Source organism: Salmo trutta, chromosome 32, assembly GCF_901001165.1.
Source record: "Salmo trutta chromosome 32, fSalTru1.1, whole genome shotgun sequence".
NCBI classification, from domain to species: Eukaryota; Metazoa; Chordata; class Actinopteri; order Salmoniformes; family Salmonidae; genus Salmo; species Salmo trutta.
In genome coordinates, this window is record NC_042988.1 from 32,762,019 (window position 1) to 32,772,136 (window position 10,118).

The following is a 10,118-nucleotide window of genomic DNA, read 5'->3' on the forward strand; positions in this document are numbered from 1 at the left end:
ACGGCATTCTACAGATAAGTCTTGGGATGAGTTGATGCATTTTGAAATACAGTGCAATCAATATGTAGGCTATTTTATTCATTTTTATTTATTTAACCTTTATTTAACCAGGTTAGTCTCATTGAGATAAAACATATCTGTATCTCAATGAGATTAACCTGGTTGACTAAAGGTTAAATAAATTAAACATTATAAAATAGCCTACATATTGATTGTGTTGTATTTCAAAATGCATCAACTCATCCCAAGACTTAGCTGTAGAATGCTGTAGCCCAGAGGGGCCAGATAGGCACCCTTACCCAGAGAAATAACATGTTCAGTAGGGAAGAGCTTCTCTATTATGAATGACCACACATACTTCTCTTCTCTTTCAGTATGAATGACCACACATACTTCTCTTCTCTTTCAGTATGAATGACCACACATACTTCTCTTCTCTTTCAGTAGAGAAGAGCTTCTCTGTTATGAATGACCACACATACTTCTCTTCTTTTTCAGTAGAGAAGAGCTTCTCTGTTATGAATGACCACACATACTTCTCTTCTCTTTCAGTAGAGAAGAGCTTCTCTGTTATGAATGACCACACATACTTCTCTTCTCTTTCAGTAGAGAAGAGCTTCTCTGTTATGAATGACCACACATACTTCTCTTCTCTTTCAGTAGAGAAGAGCTTCTCTGTTATGAATGACCACACATACTTCTCTCTAACACACATTGCTCTTTTTCACTAATGTAATGGACCCCCATCCTTGATGCACCAAACGTCATGACAACCCTTCAGCAGCTCACTGGCAACCCACTGCTTTATGGGGTGGCTCTGATGCTTATTGATGCCCAGTGTTGACTAGACAAAATGACTGAGATGCCGTCGGCCGGCTTCCCCAGGCTCCATAGCCCATTCCTAGGTTGAGGAGTGGATTGTTTCCCTCGGCCTGACAGGCTAGCTTGGGTGGAAGGTGTTGTGATGGGGATGGCTGCTGACTTTTCAAGCCTTCAGACTCTCTCGTCAGCGGCACAACGCTATCCTGCAGAACTGGGTTTTCTTTCAAATACTTTAGCAACGCTTGACAGTATTTGAACCCACGACTGCTATCCTGAAGGTGTTCAAGGCAGCTGTACTGTAGTCAGACAATTGTTTCCAAAATATAACATATACCTACAAGTATCGTCTGACAGGCATAGGACTTCCTCCTCCTATAGAGGAAATACGCATGGAGGATATTAAATTTGGCGCACGATATCCGATCTGTTTTACCAATTGAGATGTTGTGATTGTGTGTTCTTGTATCCTCCAAGCTGCAACAACCGTTCTGCCTCAATTAACATTTAATAAATTGCTTTTCCAAGGCCACAATTCTTTGCTTCAAACAAAGCTCTTGTCTAAAAGTTTGTGTCTGAGGTGACTACCTGTAAAGCACCCTCCCTGTAACTGAACGTGTTGTTTGTTCTCAGCTCTCCAAATGATTTATTTCCGGGTTTTGCAGAGAAATGCGAGTGGTAAGCAAGGTCACTATAGGAGAGTTCAAAGGATTTCCTCAATCCGATTTAAAGGCTACAGCAAGGCTTTGATGTATCTTGGTCTGTTAACTCAAAGGAATTGAGCTTGAGGTCTTTGACCTTGACCCACTAGAATTACTGCAGTGTAATCTTACGAAAGAAGTGAAACAGAGTGAGCCTACTCTGCAGCCGTTAGAAAACACAGGAAAAAAAGTTGAATGGTTTAATTTGTTACCGTTTTTTTCTCCACTATACAGGCATAGTTGTTATCTCCACATGGCTGCTTAAGAAAGGTGAAGCCTTAACCCATTACCAGTGTCTTCAAGTAGACACCCTGAGAGTCAAGTGAACATTTCTGGTTTTGTCCTTCTTTTTTTCTCACTCTGGAGGGGGGGGGGGGGGGGAGTATGAGCACCACCACTTCTCAATTATGTGGAAAAAAGTTTTCCATGGGGCGAAAAGTGGGGGAAGAACAGAGGGGATGGAAGTAGGAATGAGAAGGAGGACAGAAGGAGAGACGAGATAAGGCAGACAAGAAGGAGGAATAAGGTTTCTGTTCTACACATTCTCAGGACCGAAAGCCTTCTATCGTTCGCTCCGGTGTTCCTCCCCACAGGTGTTTCTGTGATGGACAGATGGGTCCAGAGGGCTCGATGGGGACGTGTGGCTGAATAATAATTTATTGATTTGTCTAATGACGGAATGGATGACTGTTTAACAGAGGTGATAAGTAACCTTGCCTGTGGCCTGTAGATTTGAGTTTGTCCACAAGTTAATGCTAAAGCTTAAAGATGGAATCTGGTGAAACTGCCACATCTGTTTGGGCTATTACAACAACAAAGAAGGTACTGCAAACAACAAATACTGTTTTTTTCCCCTCAGACAAAACTGCACACGAGGTAGAACAGAACAATATGTACTGAATGTTTTTTTACCACGCTCCTCCTCTCCGTTTGGAAGCTCCTCACCTCCGTTTAGTCAACAAAACAAAAACCATAACAGAGGCGCTGGGGTGAACAGTGATGCTGTTTCCCCTAATGCAGATTCCATCTTTAATTGGTGAAACTGTCATGTCCGTTTGGGAAAGTACAACAACAAAGAAGTCACTACAAAACCCTAAACACTGTTTTTTTCTCCTCAGACATCACTGTGCGGACACTCCTCTTTTCAGTTTTCCCTCCATTTCATGAACAAAACAAAAACAATAACAAAGGCTGTGGGGCGAAGAGTGGTGCTGTTTCCCTTAATGCAGATTCCAGATTTAAGCTTCACTGGCTATAATAGTATTGTTTATTTGATGTGTACAGGAGGTGGTTTACTGTGTAAGCCTGCTGAGCTTAAAGTGCAACTGAAGGCAATAAACAACTTATCTGATCGAAAACGGCCTATGTGGCATCCTTATTATTCAGAAACATTTATTCTAGTGTCAAAATTGACTACAAAGTGTAAATAGAATAAAATGTTTCATAAAGTCAGTCTCGTCCAAAACTGAGTTTTGTACGTGAGTTTGTCATTACTAACTTGAGTGCTGGGTTTTGATTTCGACAATGCTCACTTGCCCACTAACACAGGATACACAGCTGCATTGATTGCTCTCTATCCAATCCTACCACAGAACACACAGACAATGAGACAAACCTGCCCAGCAGTGCAGCGGATCTTACTTTGTTTACATAAGACAACACATTGCTAGATGTACAATTGGGTGACTAAAACCTCCTCAGTAAAAACTTCAAAATGAATTACAGATTTCTTGAGTTATCTTAGATTCCTTCTGACTATTTTGGGGAAATAACACTATTTCACCACCACATGTGAAATTATAATTCCACATGTGATAGTGAGATTAACATGTGGAGTTTATCATATGTGAAACTGCATATCTGATTTTCATATGTGAAAGCGCAAGTTTGACAGGTAGTTTTTTGTAAGGGAGTACTGGCTTTGTTCCTATGGTTTGTCATGGGAGACAAACATCAGTAACTGCCACATCAAATCACATTCCCAAGACTAAAATATTTGTTGTTTAATGAGCAACAGAGTGGCACTGCATCTCAGTGCTAGTGGCATCACTACAGACCCAGGCTCGATTCCAGGCTGTATCACAACCGGCGGAGATTGGGATTCCCATAGGGCTACGCACAATTGGGAGTACTGGCTTTGTTCCTATGGTTTGTCATGGGAGACAAATCAGTAACTGCCACATCAAATCACATTCCCAAGACTAAAATATTTGTTGTTTAATGAGCAACAGAGTGGCACTGCATCTCAGTGCTAGTGGCATCACTACAGACCCAGGCTCGATTCCAGGCTGTATCACAACCGGCGGAGATTGGGATTCCCATAGGGCTACGCACAATTGGCCCAGCATCGTCCGGGTTAGGGTTTGACCGGAGTAGGCCGTCATTGTAAATAAGAATTTGTTCCTAACTGACTTGCATAGTTAAATAAAGGTTAAATAAAAAAATTTAAAAACACATGCAGAATTGGGGGCATTCAGTCACTCTTTAACCTGTTATGGCTAGGGGGCAGTATTTTCACGGCCGGATAAAAAACGTACCCGATTTAATCTGATTATTACTCCTGCCCAGAAACGAGAATATGCATATAATTATTAGCTTTGGATAGAAAACACTCCAAAGTTTCTAAAACTGTTTGAATGGTGTCTGTGAGTATAACAGAACTCATTTGGCAGGCCAAAACCTGAGAAGATTCTGTACAGGAAGTACCCTGTCTGACCATTTCTTGGCCTTCTTGATCATCTCTATCCAAAACAGGGGATCTCTGCTGTTACGTGACACTTCCTACGGCTCCCATAGGCTCTCAGAAGGCGGCAAAAAGCCGAATGGTGGCTTTGCAGGCCCTGGCTGAAAAACATTAGCGCATTTTGATAGTGGTCGATCAGAGAACAGAGACTGGAGGCGCGTGCACGAGGCGACCCCATGTTTTTATTCTTTCGTTTTTGAACGAAAACAACGATTCCCGGTCGGAATATTATCGCTTTTTTACGAGAAAAATAGCATAAAAATTGATTTTAAACAGCGGTTGACCTGCTTCGAAGTACGGTAATGGAGTATTTAGAATTTTTTTGTCACAAAACGCGTCAGGCGCGTAACCCTTCGTCACCCTTGGATAGTGTCTTGAACGCACAAACAAAATGCCGCTATTTGGATATAACTATGGATTATTTTGAACCAAACCAACATTTGTTATTGAAGTAGAAGTCCTGGGAGTGCATTCTGACAAAGAACAGGAAAGGTAATCAAACTTTTCTAATAGTAAATCGGAGTTTGGTGAGGGTCAAACTTGGTGTGTGTCAACATAGCTAGCCTGTGATGGTGTGCTATCTACTCAGAATATTGCAAAATGTGCTTTCACCGAAAAGCTATTTTAAAATCGGACATAGCGAGTGCATAGAGGAGTTCTGTATCTATAATTCTTAAAATAATTGTTATGTTTTTTGTGAACGTTTATCGTGAGTAATTTAGTAAATTCACCGGAAGTGTTCGGTGGGAATGCTAGTTCTGAACGTCACATGCTAATGTAAAAAGCTGTTTTTTGATATAAATATGAACTTGATTGAACAAAACATGCATGTATTGTATAACATAATGTCCTAGGCGTGTCATCTGATGAAGATCATCAAAGGTTAGTGCTGCATTTAGCTGTGGTTTTGTTTTTTGTGACATTATATGCTAGCTTGAAAAATGGGTGTCTGATTATTTCTGGCTGGGTACTCTGCTGACATAATATAATGTTTTGCTTTCGCTGTAAAGCCTTTTTGAAATCGGACAGTGTGGTTAGATAAAGGAGAGTCTTGTCTTTAAAATGGTGTAAAATAGTCATATGTTTGAAAAATGGACGTTTTTGGATTTTTTAGGAATTTGTAATTCGCGCCACGCCTATCATTGGATATTGGAGCAGGTGTTCCGCTAGCGGAACGTCTAGATGTAAGAGTTAAGCCCAGGCATTAGCTTGCTCAGGGAGCTTATGCAAGTCTTCAGGTCTCTAATTTTGGATGGGTAGGCCTATGTGTTACGGAGGTTTTTCGGTGAACCACACTTGCTTGATGAGTCACCTTGTCTGAGACCTGGAGACTTGAGTAAGCTCCCCAAGCTAGCTAATGGCTAGGCTTTAGCTCGGCGACTACTGCAGTCTTGTGGCATGCAGGAGACTCGGATTCGAACCCAGTCACAGGGAAGTATTTGAGTAATTAAACTCATTGGTTACTGTATAACTGATGAAGACCATGGGGTTTCAAACATCAACATTAACACACTGTCTGGTTTGGTAAATAGAAATGTGATTTTTATTTTCTACACATCCAAGAACAGGCTGTGAGGTCTAAAGTAAGTGAGAGACATGTCAATAGTAATCTGATGTCTATTCATTTTCTGTCTACAAACATGTTGAATATTCAGATGTGTTTGACCCTGAGTCAAAGCAGATGTAGCAATGTCAAATTTAACAGAGATCAGCATGTTATTTTCAATGGTAATTTAGAGCTTCTGTTTCGGTTTAACAACTTTAAAAAATGTTTTGGATGTATTTAGAGATGTCAGGTTTAAAATAGCATAGATGAGCTAATGATGATAAATACACCCAATGTGTTCCAATCAATCAAAATGAATAACAGGCTGCTCGAGATGAGGAAGGATGTTTTTAAATTAGAATTGTTCTTTGCGATGGAACAGACCGTGAGGTCGTGCTGAACCTTTCAGGTTAGCTGCTAGTTAGCAGGAGAGAATAAATGTGGTTTGTTTTAATTGGTAAATGATACATACAATAGCCTACCAACACACTGCTATACACAGACAGGAATGGAGAGTGTGGTCTTCTTGGATAGAACAAAGTTGGGGAGGATGTAATGGACGAAATATGGAAGAGATCAGGTGAGGAAATAGGAGGTGTGGGGGGCACAGTATTAGGCATGATGGGAAAAAGCTGATAATGGAGAGAAAAAGACAAGAGTTGTTGGGGAAAAAGGAGAGGAGAGAAGGGAAGTGAAAAAATAAAGAACACTGGTTGTAGAGTATGTTCTTGCTTCTGTTGCACGCTACACTTGAATAAAGTATCATTTTAAATTAAAGTCATTTATTAGGTTTGTTAAAGTGGTAATTAAGGTATTTTTTTACGCTTCAGAAACACCTAATAGCATCAATGTGATGGATCAACTCATGACTAAATCTCTTCAGCCTGGTTCTTGGAAAGCAACTCATTTAATGGGTCCTGGTTTTCCAAGTAATTCTCTATTTTTCCCACTGCCCTCACTGTCTTTGTGTTTCAAACATGAGCTTGTCCGAGGTGTCGTGTCGCACTCGACGACAGTTGCTATCCATTGGAGCTCTGCGATTGGTTGCCCAAAATTCTGCGTCGGTGCTGAGGGAAGGGTCCATTCAACTCACAGGTAACTGTATAACTGAAAAGGCCATGGGGTTTCAAACATCATCAACATTAACACAATGTCTGTTCTGGTGAATAGAAATTTGATTTTGATTTTCTACTCATCCAAGAACAGGCTGTGTCTAAAGAACGTGAGAGACGTGTCAATAGCAATCTGATGCCTATTCATTTCCTTTCTACGAACATGTTGTTGTCTCAGTTGCATGATACATTTGGATGAAGTCACGTTTTAAATGAACTTTTTTTTTTTCTTCGTTTAGTGGTAATAAAAAATGTAAGTGCTATTAAAAAAGATTATTGCATGAAATTAGGCAATTCTTTCCCTGGACAAGCAAATGATAGTGCTACTTCCTTTTGATGAAACTATCACACATGCAGCCAATTTGTTCCAATCACTCTCAAAATGGCTGACGGGCTGCTTGAGATGATGAAGGATGATTTGAAATTGTTCTTTGTGACGGAGCAGACCATGAGGTCGTGATTAACTTTCAGGTTAGCTGTTAGTTAGCAGGAGAGGGTATGTAGTTTTAAATTGGAAATTGCATATACAATAGCCTACTTACACACTGCTACACATAATCAAGAATGGGAATGTATTTTGGGAGAGATAAGAGAGGGTAAGTATGTGATGGAGGAAATATGGAAGAGGTCATGTGTCATGAGGAAATCGGAGGTGTGGGGGGTGCAGTATGAGGGATGATGGGAAAAAGGGGATGATAGAGAGAAAAAGATAAGAGAGGAGAGAGGTGATAAAATACTGGCTGTACACAGAGATATGTGTGTGGGTGTGTGTGATGGAGTGTATGTGTGTGTGTGTGTGTGTGTGTGTGATGGAGTGTATGTGTGTGTGTGTGTGTGTGTGTGTGTGTGTGTGTGTGTGTGTGTGTGTGTGTGTGTGTGTGTGTGTGTGTGTGTGTGTGTGTGTGTGTGTGTGTGTGTGTGTGTGTGTGGTGTCAATATTTTCTATGTGTGTGTGTTCCAGGTAGAACCCTTTTTGTTTCCAGGTAGAACTATTTTGGGTTCCACGTACAACCCTCTGAGTAAAGGGTTCTACATAACTCAAAAGGGTTCTACCTGGAACTAAAAAGGGTTATTCAAAGGTTTATCCTATGGGGACAGCTGAAGAACCCTTTTAGGATTAGATTAGATTAGTCACAGGGTCGCAGATGTAGTCACAGAGTACAGTGAAATTCTAATGCTTCAACAGTGCATGTCAAAAAAAAGAGTGTGCAAAGCTGTCATCAAGGCAAAGGGTGGCTACTTTGAAGAATCTCAAATATAACATATATTTTGATTTGTTTATCACTTTCTTGGTTACTACATGATTCCATATGTGTTATTTCATAGTTGTGATGTCTTCACTATTATTCTAAAATGTAGAAAATAGTAAAAATAAAGAAAAACCTTGGAATGAGTAGGTGTATCCAAACTTTGGACTGGTAATGTATATATTTACAACTGTAGCAATACTAAATATCCATTGGGGAGGGTGGAAGCAGGGTAAGTGTCCGTTGGGGGGGTGTAAGAGGGGGGGAGTGTAAGAAGTGTATGTAAACAATAATAATACATAAAAAAATATTTACATTGAGCTCCAAATGGATTGGGACAGTGACCATTTTGTTGTTGTTTTGGATCTGTAATCCAGGACTTAGGATTTGAAATGATACAATGACTATGAGGTTAAAGTGCAGACTGTCAGGTCTAATTTGAGGGTATTTTCATCCATATCAGGTGAACCGTAAAGAAATCTGGGGGGAGGAGGGTGCAGCAAATCAAACATGATAATTTAGTGGTTAAACTACATGACACTACTCTGTGGGATACTACTGTAAGGTGGACAAACGATACTGTCCACCTTGCAGAGACTGAGAATGATTTGCAATGTATGTTGAACACTGTCGATCTCTGGTGTACAAAGTGGAGGTTATTGATCAACCAAGATAAAACCCAGTTAAGCACTTCATAAAAAAGGGTACAGTAAGAAGTATTCATCACTATCCGTTTGGAGCAATATTTTTCTCCCCGCTCTGCTGACGAGTATTTTCTCATCTCATACAAGAGTAATGAAGACCTAGTGCACTATTTTGCTGATTTATTTTTATATTTCTTTTATATTATTTTATATTGTGATTTATCAGAGGGTTCTGCAGCACCCTCAACACCCCGAATTTCCGTGGCTATGAATATATGACCTTTGGAGTGTATAAAGTCCTAATCTGATTCTGCAGGTTAAGCGTTGGAGTCCGTTGCTAGATAATAGAAAATCTGTAAAGACTTTGGTTATTGTACATGTTCACAGCTCTATAATTCATGTGTGTGTCCATATTGAACCTGGAGTTCTGGAGTAAGGAAGCCAAAACAGCAAACTCTATTTAAAACAGATGTTTCCTTGGGGTGTATAAGCTTGCTCAAAGCCGGGCTATTCAAGGAGACATTGGGATGGGAGCCCAATGAAATAAGGTTATGGAACCATCTTATCGACATGCCAGAGGACAGAATAACTCAAAAGGCTTTCAACTGGGATAAAACACACAATTACCCATGGACAAAGGAACTCAATGACATAAGGAATCTGATCTTCAACACATATTTTGAAACAAGTTGTGATGCAATCACAGGAGGTTGGTAGCACTTTAATTGGGGAGGACGGGCTCGTTGTAATGGCTGGAGTGGAATAGGTGGTATGGTATCAAATACATTCTAGTTGCGCCCGTTCCAGACATTTATATGAGCCGTCCTCCCCTCAGCAGCCTCCACTGGATGCAATGTCAACATGAGCAAACACAAGTTAACCCTTAGCAACAAAGAAAAATGTTGATATATAGCTAAAACCTAAGCTCAGAACGTAAAACCAGATAAAGAACACCTACAGTATGATCCATAACCCTATGTCACCTATCACCTAACAAGAAGTCAAAGATCCTTGTGTGCCCAGTTGAGAACTGGGATACTGCCTCTGGCAATTGAAGTAGGAAGGTTTAATGCCATAGATGAAGAAGAGCAGTCTGCGATTTAAGGAAGATGTTGAATGAACTGGACTTTTGATTTTACTGTACTTTATATGATGATTTAAGAGTAACCTTGTTTTAAAAAATGCAACAGCAGAAACCAGAACTATACAAACTACAATTTGTATTTTATGTTCCGAATTTGCTAAACGTATGACAAATTCTATCTAGGTGACTAGGTGGCTAACGTTAGCTTGTCTAGGGGTTAGG